General features: G+C 34.1%; 1 pseudogene; it reads left to right on the top strand.

The window, feature by feature from the left end:
• The first annotated feature begins 6,896 nt into the window (after positions 1 to 6,896).
• Positions 6,897 to 13,778, top strand: LOC123911008 (annotated as a pseudogene).
• Positions 13,779 to 14,117: the final 339 nt, after the last annotated feature.

Raw genomic sequence — 14,117 nt, 5'->3', positions numbered from 1 at the left:
TAGTTGAAGAAGCTACAAATATGGTAAATCTTCTATTCCTCTTTTCTGAAGTAGCTGACACCCTATTTACTATGCGAAAAGTGAAAGCATTTTCTAAAATTTGTGTTCACTTTAATTTGCTAACATGGAGATAAGAGACTTTTTTTTTTTTGACCGAAGATTACTCTTGAAGTAGACAAAGTGTGTGCTTTTTTTGGAACAATGAAAATGCCAAAAATAATTCATTATTTCCAAATATAAATCACTACCTAACATTTTATCTTCTTTCCATCACAATGGTTCTCTTCAAGAGAGTCCCACATCTTATTGGCAAGTTAAAATGAACATATTTTGAAAATGCAACTAGAAAATGTTTTCATAAAGTCAACGGGGCCTTAAAGTTTCTGTTTCAAAAGAAACATTTTCATTGCTTTCATGATAATGATATCAAGATAGTGTAGCATATTTAAGCATGTAGGTACTCTTCTGTTATCATTGCTTTCATGATAATGATATCAATACAGTATAGCATATTTAAGCATGTAGGTACTCTTTTGTTATATTTTTTTTTCTTATATGCACAAAATAAATTGGCAACATATAAATTGTTACTCTAATGCAAAGCATAAATTAAGAAGATACTAACTTCTTTCCTTCCTTTTTATTATTCTATTGGGGACAAAATCTGACTTTGTTGTATGATCGAGTCCTAAAATACGCCGATCATGTCTGATATTTGTATTTCACTTTTCTCTTTGTCCAGCGAGCAGTAACCAAAGTGAGTATAATTTGCCCTGATTTTAATTGATTGATCTTGATATATACTTTACTTCTTTTAGAACTTTCAGTTAAGAAGTGTTCATGATGCAACCTATGTTTCACTTTAGGCTGTAGATTATCTCGAGCAGGCTGAGTACACATTTTTAGGAGTGAAAGAGAAGCATAATAAAGCTGCACCAGGTAATTCTTTATCGTCATTTATCTTTTCTGCAAATAGAATGCTTACAAATCAGAGCTTATTCAAATAACGCAGGAAAATGACATTAAACCGGACAAAGTTTGATAAAAATAGTTAGTGGAAGAATTTCCTCCGTTCTATTGAAGGAACTACTCACTTTCTAGTTCATATTAAAGCACTGTTTCGCTCAGCAAAATCTGAATATATTGATTTTTTCCTTCATTTTATGCATGTATGTATGGCAGATTAGAGAAACATAAAGCCTTTTTTTTCCACAATCTGATCTGAATTCCTTCTCACGAGTATTTTTGAAGGAAAAAAACACAATGGACAGCCAATACAACCATACCTTAAGAGAAGATAGCCTGTGGAAATTCATCCACCAACTTTTCAATTTTACTTCCTGCAACTCTTTTCCCCTTGACTAACCACAAGAAATGAAAAATTACAATCTGCTTTGCACGAGATGCAACTTCAGTTCAAAGAAACTAAGTCATTGCTTCAAAAGGAGCGCGAGGCTGCAAAAAGAGAAGCAGAGAGAGTGCTTGTCATACAGGAGGTTCCTGTTGTTGACCATCTTTTCTCTTCACTGAAAAGTATATTTTATACTTTGAATTATTAATCACTTGCTGGAGTCCATTGCAGACCTTGGTGTCTTCTAAATTTTTGCACTTATTCTAAAATTGTGTTTCAAATTATCATATACTTTTTTTTTTAAAATACTATTACTCATGCAATTTGTATTGCTGATATACAGGCACCAAGAACATCTAAGGGAGTCTTAAGATCTGGCCGATCTTTTAGTAATTATTATTGAATCCTTCAACACTATTCTCTATACGATGAAAGAGAACTTTGTAAGAAACTACTATTATGGCTTTTTAACAATTTGAGTATCGTGTAATTATTTTTTTTACACTAGCCGTTTATGCTATTTATAAAAATTGCTTATACATGATATTGTTTTGGGTTTTAGGTGCCTCCTGTCCTTGTCCAAAAGATCTTCTCTCAAACATTTTCATATATTAATGTTCAATTCTTCAACAGGTAAGTAGTTTTTGCATGCATCCTTTGACATAATTTTTTTTGTTTGTAATGGTATTTTGATCTTAATGTTTAACATTCTGTTTTTAATAAATGATTGGTAGTCTTCTTCTGCGGCGTGATTGTTACCCATTCAGTAATGGAGAATATGTGAAGGCTGGTTTAGCAGAATTGGAGTTGTGGTGCTGCCAAGAAAGGATGAGGTATTCATTTTTTGTTTACTGTATTGTGTTAGATAGATTGAGTTATTGCATAAATTAATTAGGCGCTTAATATAAGGCAATCACCTATTGCTACTCTATATGGCTTTTGGGTTGGTATGAAAGTCTAACAAAATTGCCTTGGGTTTGCAGTATGCTGGGACATCTTGGGTAAGTGTTTCTTGGTAAGTTGGATTCTTGTTTCATAAGATGGCACCATTTATCTTACTGATGTTGTTACAAAATTTTGATAATCCATGTGGTTTACCATGCATCATGTTTTGTTTCCTATTGTAATTAATTAAAATCCGACAATTTCACCATTTGGATTTTTTTGACAAAGTAACTCCTGTCTAAAATACCCATGTGGCTTTGCACTGTACTTCTTTTAAACCGTTTTAACTGTCAAAATGAATCTTTTATTGCCAAAAACCAGGGATGCAAACTTTTAACTTTAATATTTTGGTGTAAATTGGGTATTATTTATTATAATTGCAGAGACTAATCCGTTGAGCCAGGTAGAACCACAATAGGTAGCAAAACTATCCCTCAAGAGTGTTAACATTGAGCCATTCCTAGGACTGAATTCGAAATCCATGACCTCTTTGGACTCAAGCCTTAGTATGTTTTCTTATATTGGGACTCAATTCCTCTATTCTCTCTTTGTAACTATGATATTCTGATTAGTGACTTGGTTTCGAGAATTATGCTACTATTATTTCTTTATTCTTGGTTTTTTTACAACTACTTGTAATAGTGTAATTTTGCTGTACATGTCTGATGTTCACAGGGTTACATAGATTTATTGTATTTCATAAGTGTGTCCTTTTTCAATCGCACTGCAACATGTTAATTTTGTTGTCTGAAGTGGAGAAATTGGAGATAAGTGCCTTTGCGATAATTTTTCTTTCTCTGTTATATATTGTCAACTGTCGGTGGGTTTACTTTGGCAACTGAACTTAGATTTGAAAATTTCTGTAATCATGATTCTTGATTCTTCTCTGCAAGCTTGGTGGAGATTATCAGTATTCATCATTGCAATATAATTGGTCATTTTTTTTATATGTATTTGTTTTCGAATAATTGTTCTTAGATTGTGTACAAGCTGGTGTTGAAGTTTATGTGTTTCAATATGCAGAACCTGAGTACAATACTATGGAATAACTCTTTGTCCTTCCTGAGATGAAGAACTTTGGACGAATTGGTAATGAACTTTGGACGAATTGGTAATGACATAGGTGTTATTTGTCTAATGATTTGGTAGTTGGATAGGTTTTCTATATAGTCTTCTTTTACAGGTTTGAGTGGTTTCAATTGTTATTAATGATTTAGATGATGATGATACTCCTATAAAAATATCATTTTGGTTAAAGTGGTCTAGGACACTTCTGTGTTAGGAGGAATCCAAAATCGTGTCACATATCATGTGCAGGATTTAATTTGGTTATCTCTTCTAAGTCTCTTTATGTTTCAGTCTATGTTTGATACTCAGCATCTACTTTTGTCAGTTTCGTTGAGTTGAGTTTTCTGTGTGGGTGAAACAGGGGAGATAACCAGTAAATGTTTGGGGTGCCCGTGGAACCTGAGGCAGGCAGAGGTTCTCATACTTTTTTGTGCTTTAGGAATGTCAGTATGAAACATTTAAGATTTCTAGATTTCATCTTTTTATCCCTCTCCATTCCCTAAAGATGAGGAATTATGGACAGCTAGCTAGATGGCAAAATAACGTTTTTCAAAGCGTAGAGGCTCGAGTTTTGATTTTGGTGATCACCGGTAAATTCTTTTTGTTTAAGTATTTCTTTATTGATTTTGAGTGTATATTTCTTTATTTGTTATTTTTCTCTTTGGTGTTTCTAGGAGGAGATGTAATAACACACAAGTCCTTCTGGTTCTATCCTCCTCCTGTTTTCTCACTCTTTTTTCCTTGGTTACTCTGGTATATGTTGAGGTTTGATTTGCTTCTTGCTGGCTTATATCTTGGAGTTTGTTGTTCTTATTTTAATGATCACTGCTACTAATGATTTGTACCAATTGTTCTTCCAGTTCCCATTTGATTATATATATAGTTTTTTATATGATTTGTCGAACTATTATTATAAATAAAAGAATATTAAGATATTCGTTTATCCATTTTGTAGCGAGTTGATTTCTGGATATCTGGAACAATTTGAGATTATAATAAAAATGATAATAGCTACAGATGCATAATCAAATTTCTTTGATCATTCGTTCTTTATGATTTTTATTTTTGGGGTTTGATTACAGTACACTCAAATTGAACCGTGAACCTTTTTTCGTGCAGCATGGTTTGTCAAAATAAAAGCAAAATGTTTATCTTTCGTCAAGGCATGGAGACCTCAAGTTTTGATTTGCTTCTCTCTTGTAAAATATTTTAGTTTTCAATAACTCCATCGCTTTTGAATGCATATTTTCTTTATATTTTATTTCCTTCGATGTTACAGGAAGGTAATTTGGGAACACCGATTCCTTCTGGTTCTGGTTCTATCTTTCTTTTGTCTGATCTTCATGTTTTGAATTCTTATTCTTTTCTTGTCTTTTGATTTGGTTCTGGCTTTGACCGCCATACATGTGAATCGAAATATGATGCTGTTTTCTGCAGTGTAGCGTGTTTTGAAACAATGACATTCTAAGTAGTATCAAACCTCAAGTTTATTTTGCTACCATGTACTTGGGTTGTGAATTATTTTCGTTTCTACTCTTATTAGTCAATTTACTTCTTTGTTCTACGTTTGGCTTTTTGATCTGAATTCTGATAGTGCAAATGTTTACATCATTCTCGAGGAGTTGGGAAATATCCAGATAATTCTTCAATGAGTCATTCTTTATCATTTCTGTTTCTTTGCTTTGATGGCAACACATACAAATTGAATGGTGAAAATGTTTTTCTGCAGCGCACGGATTCTTCAGAGCATGGAGCCTAGAGTTTTAATTTGGTGATCTCTAGTAAATTCTTTTTGTTTCAATTTACTTCTTTGTTCTACGTTTGGCTTTTTTATCTGAATTCTGATAGTGCAAAAGTTTGTTTGAGATTAAAAAAAATGATGTTTTTTGAAAAAAATCATTTTCAAGAAAATCATTTTTTTTAGGAATTTTGAAAAAAATCTAAAGCTATTTGCCGTTTGTTTACGATCATTAAAATCTATTTTTTTAAGATGGTGAGGGATGATGAATGATAAAAAAATGGATTTTGAAAATAGATTCTCATTTTGATGAAAAAAATGATTTTTTTACTAAAATGATTTTTGAAAAAATCTGAAACAAACACAAGTAAGATAAAAAAATAGATTTTTATGGTGAAAAATCTGGAACAAACTGACCCTTATTCTTTGGTATTGCAAGAGAGGATATGATTTTGATTTGGTCATATTTGAGCAATCCTAGCAAGCTCCTCAATGATCTGCTTGTTTACTCCAAACAGTGCATTATTGTCCAATATGATTTTACATCCCGCTATAAAGGATTTGGTAGAAAGGTAAATAGAGAAAGTGATTGATTGTAAAATTGATATATTAATAAACTAAATCATGTTTTCCTATTTTCGCTTTTATATTCGAATGTTTGCCTTGATGATACAATAGGTTAATTAAAGAAGTTTTCCACCACACATTTGAAATACGATGAGACATTTCATTTATCTTTTAATTAATGCAACGAAATGTGCTAGGTGAATGGGCAATTGCTTAATTTGAGAGGAATTCATGTTCCCTGCAATTCTGATCGGCGAATTGGTTAGGAGAATTATGCTACTATTACTTCTTTATTCTTGGTTTTTTCTACAGCTATTTGTCACGTCGTAATTTTGCTGTTCATGTCTGGACTTTTTTTTAATTTGTATATGAATATGTATTTTGTTTTCAAATAATTGTTCTTAGATTGTGTACAAACTAGTGTTGAAGTTCGTGTTTCTTCTGGTGTTGAAGTTTGTGTGTTTTAGTATCTAGAACCTGAGTACATGATTCTGGAATAGATATTTGCTCTGCCCAAGATGAATTTTGGATGACTTGGTTACATCGTAGGTTTGTTTGTTCTGATGATTTGTTCATTAGGAGAGGTTTTCTATAATCTTCTTTTACTGGTTTCTTTTGTTATTTGTGATTTAGATGATGTTGATGATGATACTCCTAAAAAGATATCCTTTTCATTACAGGGGCCTGGGACTCCTCTGTGTTAGGAGGAAGCCAAAATTGTGTCACACATGATCTGCAGGCCTTAATTTGGTTATCTCTTCTAAGACACTTCACATTTCAGTCTATGTTTGATACTCAACATCTACTTTTGAGTTTTCTGTATGGATGAAACAAGAAAGATAGCCAATAAATGTGCAGGGTGCCCGTGGAACCCATGGCAGACATATGTTCTCATACTTCCCATTAAACTAGTCATTTTGTGTGTATGTGTTTCTTGATGGAAAATGAAAAGAATGTATCGTTTTGCAGCTCGTTTTTCTTCTTGCTTGTATTGGTTTTTCCAATGATCTACTCTTCTTACCTATTATTATCACCCTAAATTTGATCAATATAAATAATACTGTGTGATCTGATCAACTTCGTTAACATCTTTAATCAGGTCATTGTTGCTGATAACTACTTCACTGGATCGAATGACAACCTCATAATATACTATGTTAATTTACTTTTTAGTTCCATTTGGTAGTACATCTTTGAACACTTATATGTAGGTTGTAAAATGATTTATCTAACATAAAAGGCTACAAAAGCCGTTTCTATATCACTCACAATTTTGATCAGCTGCCATTGTGAAAGATGTGAACATTTGCAATGATGAATTGTGTACTTAGTATATTATGTTCAGCATGCCTTCAAATCCACTTATAACTCAGTAATGCTGATGAATTTGTCATCTGATTCCTTTGTAGATGCCACTGAACCTTTGATGATTGAGGTGGATCAGATTTACCATCGTGTGTGCCCCGCACCTCCTATTTTCTACAAATATAATCCTGTGAACGTATGATCTTGTCTTATTTTGTGTTTAATCATACCATTTATTTAGCAAGTAGTTCATATAGTTGTATAACAATCGAAGAGTTTACTTTTAACATCCATTCATTGCACAGTCACTAAAATTGGTTGCTTCATATAAAAGTGCATAGAACCCACATGCATAATGCTACAATCTGCATCAACGAATATATCTGCTGCATCGCTGATTGAAAGATATCTTTTTCATACTGCTCCTTGAGAGATTATCTAATGTGTTAATAAATTTACAGACAATAAAGACATATGTGATTGGCACTCTGAAGTCTGAACATGCTTGGGCTTGCAAAACGAGTTGGAGCAAGATTAGGAATTTTTCTTTGGGAATAAGATTTATGATTTCAGCTTCTGCCATCAGCTGGTCTTAGTTTTGTTTTTCTTGGCGTGGAATCTTAGTTCTTATTTTATTGACAGAATTTTGCTTACATCAACTTCGGAGGTATATGGGGATCCTCTTGAGCATCCTCAAACTGAGAACTAAGATAAACCCTATTGGAATGTGCTTAACCCTATTGGTATGTGCTTTATCTCATTCTATATGAAATTGTATATGTTGCTATGCTTTTGAAAGATATTTGTACTAGATAAACCTTGAAGACCTTTCTTATTTAATTTGTGAATAATAATATAAATGGCTTGTTTGATTGTGCTGTTTTCATGACAAGATGTACCTTAACTAAGCACTCAATTTTGTCCGTAACAGGAGTTCGTAATTCATGGTTTTCTGTTCACATTAATTTCCTCTCATTCTCTGTAGGTATATATCCTGTGGAAGTTTTGTTTTGTGATTGAAGAAACTAATATTTTTTCCAACATAAAAATTCGTGTTGCGAGAATCTTCAACACATATGGGCCGCACATGAATATTGATGATGGAACTCTTACATTTTCTTTGTAGGTATATACCCTGTGTGTTGTCAGCAACTTCATTGCTCAAGCACTGCGGTAATAAAACTTACATTTTCTTCTCGCTTCTTCCCATTTCTATATTAATGCCTACCAGTTTAATATCCTTCTTTTCTGATGCAACCATTTTTGTTGTGTTTTAGTGGTGAATCCTTGACGGTCCAATCTCCTGGAACGCAAACTCGTAGTTTCTGTTATGTCTCTGACCTGGTAATATGACCCATTGAATCTTTGTTTTTTTACCATTGAATTACCAGTGGTATGCTGATTTTGTGTATTCTGACACCCTTTAGGTTGATGGTCTTATCCGTCTCATGGGAGGATCGGACACCAGTCCAATCAATCTTGGAAACCCGGGTTAGATTTCTACAATTGATTTTCTTTGCCTTTTTGTATTGTTATAATATCTCCACTTCATTTTCCCTTATTTGATTCTGGAGTCTCTTTGCTTTTTTTTTGACACTCCTAAAAAGATATCCATTTGGTTACAGTGGTCCGAGACTCCTCTTTGTTTGGAGGAAGCCAGGATTGTGTCACACATCATTTGCTTATCTTTTCTAAGACTCTTTACATTTCAGTCAATGTTTGATACTCAGCATCTACTTTTGTCAGTTTCGTTAAGTTTTCTGTTTTGTGTGAAACAGGGGAGATAACCTCTACATGCCTGTGGAACCTGAGGCAGGCAGAGGTTCTCATATTAATTTGTGCTTTAGGAACAATAGTGTGTAGCATTCGCTTAAGATGAAGAATTCTGGACAGTTTGGTTTGACACTTTTTTGTTATGTTGATCTGCTGATTCCTATTTTGACCATCTCTAGTAAATTCCTTTAGTTTCAGTATTTCATTGTTGTTGAGAGCATATATTTGTTGATCTGTTATTTTTCTCTTTGGTTTTGCAGGAGATGTATAATTCCTTCGGCTTCTATGTTCCTCTTGTTTGATCTTTTATGTTTTGTTTTCTCACTATTTTTTCGCGGTTACCTTGGTTTCGATCTTGAAGTTTGTTGTTCTTATTTTAATGATGATCTGCAGCTATTGAAGAGTTGTTTGGATTTTAATTGATTGCTCTTCCAAATTGTTTCTGGTTCATTATTTTGTATGATATTTAGATATTCATTCATCCATTTTGCAGCGGGCTTCTGGTTCTATATTTTGGATGATCTTCATGTTTAATATTTGGTGCAACATGTACATGTTTGTTGCATATTGCATTGTAGTGTGGTTTTGTGGGACTCTCTTTGTAATTATGACCTTCTCATCAGCGATTTTGTATGGAGAATTAGGATACTTTTCTTTCTTTTATTTGTCAAAGTAGTTTTGCTGTACATGTATGTATCACCTGGTGTTCACAGTCCCAGAAGTCTCAATCACACTTCACCTTGTCAATTTTGTTGTGCTGAAAATGGAGGCGAGTGCCTCTTCCCCTTTGTACTAGTATCTTGTGAAATAATTAATAAGTACACATGAACCTCATGTTTTGCTGGATGTGGTATATATTTTCAATTGTGGCTGAGGTTAATCTGGCAATCTGATGATTTTTAACTGCCTCTGCGCTTTGTACTACTTCTGCATGCATGCTTCTCTCATTCTTTCTTGGGATATAATTGGTCTTTTTCTTACTTCTATGTATTTGTTCCCAAATGATAGTTCTTTGATTGCGTGCAAGCTGGTGTTGAAGCTGTTTATTTCAGTATCCAGAACCTGAGTAGTACTCTGTCATAAGGTACAAGATTCTGGAATAACTCTTTTCCCTTCCTAGATGAAAAATTTTGGACAATTTTGGTTACGTCATATGTGTTGTTTGCTGTGATGATTTATTCGCTAGTGACAACTTAACTTTGTTCGGAGAGATTTTCTCTAGCCTTCTTTTGCTTGTTTTTATTGTTAGTTGTGATCTGTGATGATGACCAGAATCTGCAAATGTCTCTCTTCATGTTTTCTGTTTGAGGATGTAGTTTACTTGACTCCTTTGTCCGTTTCTATGGCAGAGATTATCAAGGACATATTCTTGCTTTGGTGTTACAAGGGAGAGAGCCTGTGAATGTTTTTGCTTTGGTCAATTTTCCTTAAATCGACTTGGTGGGCCTCTCTTAGTACTGCTGATCCACATTGATTTGAAGAATTATGCTACTATTACATTGGGTGTGTCGAATAGTTCCAGCTGTAAAAGGCTTAAATTTGGTCATTTCTACTACGGCATGGTTTATTATTTTGGCTTCCTGCTTCTGAGGTTTTATTTGGTTGTTGTTGGTTTCAAACTATTATTGAGTTTGTTAGGTTTTTCGTCGACTTATTTTCTAGTTCATCTTTTGTGTCAAATATTATTCTTCCTTAGAGCATGTACATATCATCAGTGTTTTGCTTTTAATTTTTTTTTTTTTTTTGCAGCATGCTAGACTTCTAATGTGAATTTTATTTTTTGATGTGTTACTAGTTTGGGCAGCACGCCTCGTTTTTAACATGTAGTCTGGAGAAATTAGGACAGTTCTGTGGGACTCTCTTTGTAATTATGACCTTCTGATCAGCGACTTAGTTTGGAGTATTATACTACTTTTCTTTCTATTTTCTTGGTTTATTCTACAACTAATTGTAACAGTAATTTTGTTGTGCATGTATGTATCACCTGGTGTTCGCAGTCCCAGAAGTGTCAATCACACTGCACCTTGTTAATTTTGTTGTGCTGAAAATGGAGATAGTTCCTCTGCGCTTTGTACTACCCGTGTCCTGTGAAATAATTAACAAGTACACATGAACCATCATGTTTTACTAGATGTGGTATATAGTTTCAACTGTGCCTGAGGTTAATCTAACAATCTGATGATTTTCAACTGCCTCTGCGCTTTGTACTACTTCTGCATCCTTGCTTCTCTCATTCATTCTTGGGATATAATAGGGCTTTCTCTCATATGTGCGAGCTGGTGTTGGAGTTTTCGTGTGTCATCTAGTGTGGAAGTTGTGTTTCAGTATCTAGAATGTCGGTGCTACTCTGTCATAAGGTACAAGATTCTGGAACAACTCTTTTCCCTTCCCAGATGAGAAATTTTGGACAATTTTGGTTATGTCATATGTGTTGTTTGCTCTGATGATTTGTTCTTTGGTGACAACTTATCTTTGTTTGGAGAGATTTTCTCTAGTCTTCTTTTGCTTGTTTATACTGTTAGTTGTGATCTATGATGATGACCAAAATCTGCAATTGGCTCTCTTCATGCTATCTGTTTGAGGATGTAGTTTACTTGAGTCCTTTATCAGTTTATGTGGCAGAGATTATCAAGGACATGTTCTTGCTTTGGTTCTACAGGGGAGAGAGCCTGTGAATGTTTTTGCTTTGGCCAATTTTCCTTGAATGCACTTGATTCTGATGATTACGTTGTACTCGTGTCCTGTGAAATAATTAATAAGTGCACATGAACCTCATGTTTTGCTGGATGTGATATATATTTTCAATTGTGGCTGAGCTTAATCTGGCAATCTGATGATTTTCAACTGCCTCTGTGCTTTGTACTACTTCTGCATGCATGCTTCTCTCATTCATTCTTGGGATATAATTGGTCTTTTTACTTATATGTATTTGTTCCCAAATGATAGTTCTTTGATCGCATGCAAGCTGGTGTTGAAGCTGTGTGTTGAAGCTGTGTGTTTCAGTATCCAGAACTTGAGTACTACTCTTTCATAAGGTACAAGATTTTGGAATAACTCTTTTCCCTTCCCAGATGACAAATTTTGGACAATTTTGGTTACGTCATAGGTGTTGTTTGCTCTGATGATTTGTCCGTTGGTGACAACATAATCTTTTGCTAGTTTTTACTGTTAGTTGTGATTTATGATGATGATGATGATGATGATGATCCTATAAAGATAATGTTTTCATTACGGTGGCCTGGGACTCCTATGTTTTAGGAGGAAGCCAAAATTGTGTCAGAAATATGTAGTTTGTTGTGGAACCTGTGGCAGACAGGTTCACATTGTTGTGGAAGTGTGTGGGATATAATTGGTCTTTTCTTCTGGTTCTGGTTCTATCTTTCTTTTGTTTGAGCTTCATGTTTTGTAATTTTTCTGGTCTTTTGATCCTCATGTTTTGTAATCTTATTTTTTTCTGGTCGTTTGATTTAGTTCTGGCTTTGACCGCCATACATGTGAATTGAAATATGACGTTGTTTTCTGCAGTGTAGTGTGTTTTGAAACAATAACATTCTAAGTAGTATCAAGCCTCGGGTTTATTTTGCCACCATGTACTTGGGTTGTGAATTATTTTCATTTCTATATTGTCTAGTAGATTTATTTCTTTGATCTACATTTGGCTTATTGATCTAAATTCTGACAGTGCAAAAGTTTACATGATTCTTGAGGAGTTGGGATAACTTGGTGGTCCTCTCTTTGTAATGCTGATCTGCAACTTGGTTTGAAGAATTATGCTACTATTCTTCTTGTTTATTTTTCTACAACCTATTTTCCACGGCGTAATTGTTCTGTTAGTGTATCATGTGGTATTGGCAGAGCAAGTTTTACATGGGTTTGGTGTGTTACAAAAGTCTTCATCTTTCGCAATCAACCTACACCTTTCAATTAGCTGCCTGGAATGTAGAACATTAGAGATGAGTTTCTTTCCCGCTTAGTACTACTTACCTTCTGTGAATAAATTAACAAGGACACATGAATCATTATTTCTGATGGCCTGGTTATATATTTGCTAGGCTTTAATTTGGGTTTCTCTTCTCGGAATATGAATTATTTACATTTCATTATGTCCGTTTCAGCATCCCTGCTTCTTGATTCCATTGTGAAAGCTTAGAGAGAGGTTATCACATCCCTTTGGTTTTGCATTTCTTCTAGTGTTGAAGTTTTTCTGTGTTTATATCCGGAACATCAGTTTTACTCTGTGGTTTTGCATACAAGCTTCCGGAGTAACTCTTCCCTTCCCAAGGATGAGGAGTTTTGGTCAACTTGGTTAGGTGTTTGTTATGATGATTTGAACATATAGAGATAATATTCTTCTAGTGTTATTTTCGTTGTTATTTTGTATTTATGATGTGTACTCCTAAAATGATATCGTCATTGTTACAGTGGCTGGCTCGAGGACTTATCTAGTATGGCATATGGCAAGATAAAACCGGTAATTTGGCCTGTGGTAGGCAAGCAGAGGTTAAAACAGTAATTTTTGCATATCTGTTTGTCTTTTGATGGTGTGTCTGCTAGTGTTGGATTTCTTATTTTCTTTTTGTATCTACCACTTGTGCCACACTATGTTGGTCTCTTGTTCTGTTAATTTACCACTTCCTTTGTTATGATTCTTTAGGCTATTCTTGTCCACTGTGATATATGAATCTTCTCTCTCTCAAATCGTTCTGTCACAACGAGGAAGCCTAAAAAATTGTCATTTCACTTGGAGCTCTGCAATTAACTGTGGCATATATTCGCATTGTTGTATTTTGAAGCATTTGGTGATTTTTATTTTGACTATGAATTGTGGAGGTAATGATGTGTAGATTTTATTGACATTTTGCAAAATATCTATTTGTATAACTAGACTGCTATTTATTCCATTTAATCGGCGAAAATTGTAAATGACTATACCGAATTTTGGCAATCCATTTTAATGACGAGTACAGAGAGATGATATTTGTTTCATCCCTATTTTTCTCCTACCATCCAAAACAAAACAATGTAACCCTCTAAAAGATGATCCTGATATTTGCTTGACATGTCGTGTTATCAATTTTCAGCGATCAGTTTCAAGATTTGGTAGACAGTGGGTTTATGGGCGTATTTTCCTTGTTTCACCGAGAGGCAGATCCCGACGCCAAAGACAACTGTAAATTTCCTTCCCAGCATTTGTTACTTGCTTCAGCAATTGTCAATAGCAAGGATCTGAATACCCATAATATTTTTTCAACACAAACCAATTTGGTATTGTGCAGGTTTTTGGAGGTGAAATTTGATATGTAGACTTTTTTTTACATTTTTCGTTTGATATCAGATCTTAAGTAGAATTTCCAGGTTTATTTGATACTA

The sequence above is a fragment of the Trifolium pratense genome, linkage group LG2, assembly GCF_020283565.1.
Source record: "Trifolium pratense cultivar HEN17-A07 linkage group LG2, ARS_RC_1.1, whole genome shotgun sequence".
NCBI lineage: Eukaryota > Viridiplantae > Streptophyta > Magnoliopsida > Fabales > Fabaceae > Trifolium > Trifolium pratense.
Note: the sequence above shows the minus strand (reverse complement) of the source record. Positions and strands in the feature narration are given on the sequence as shown.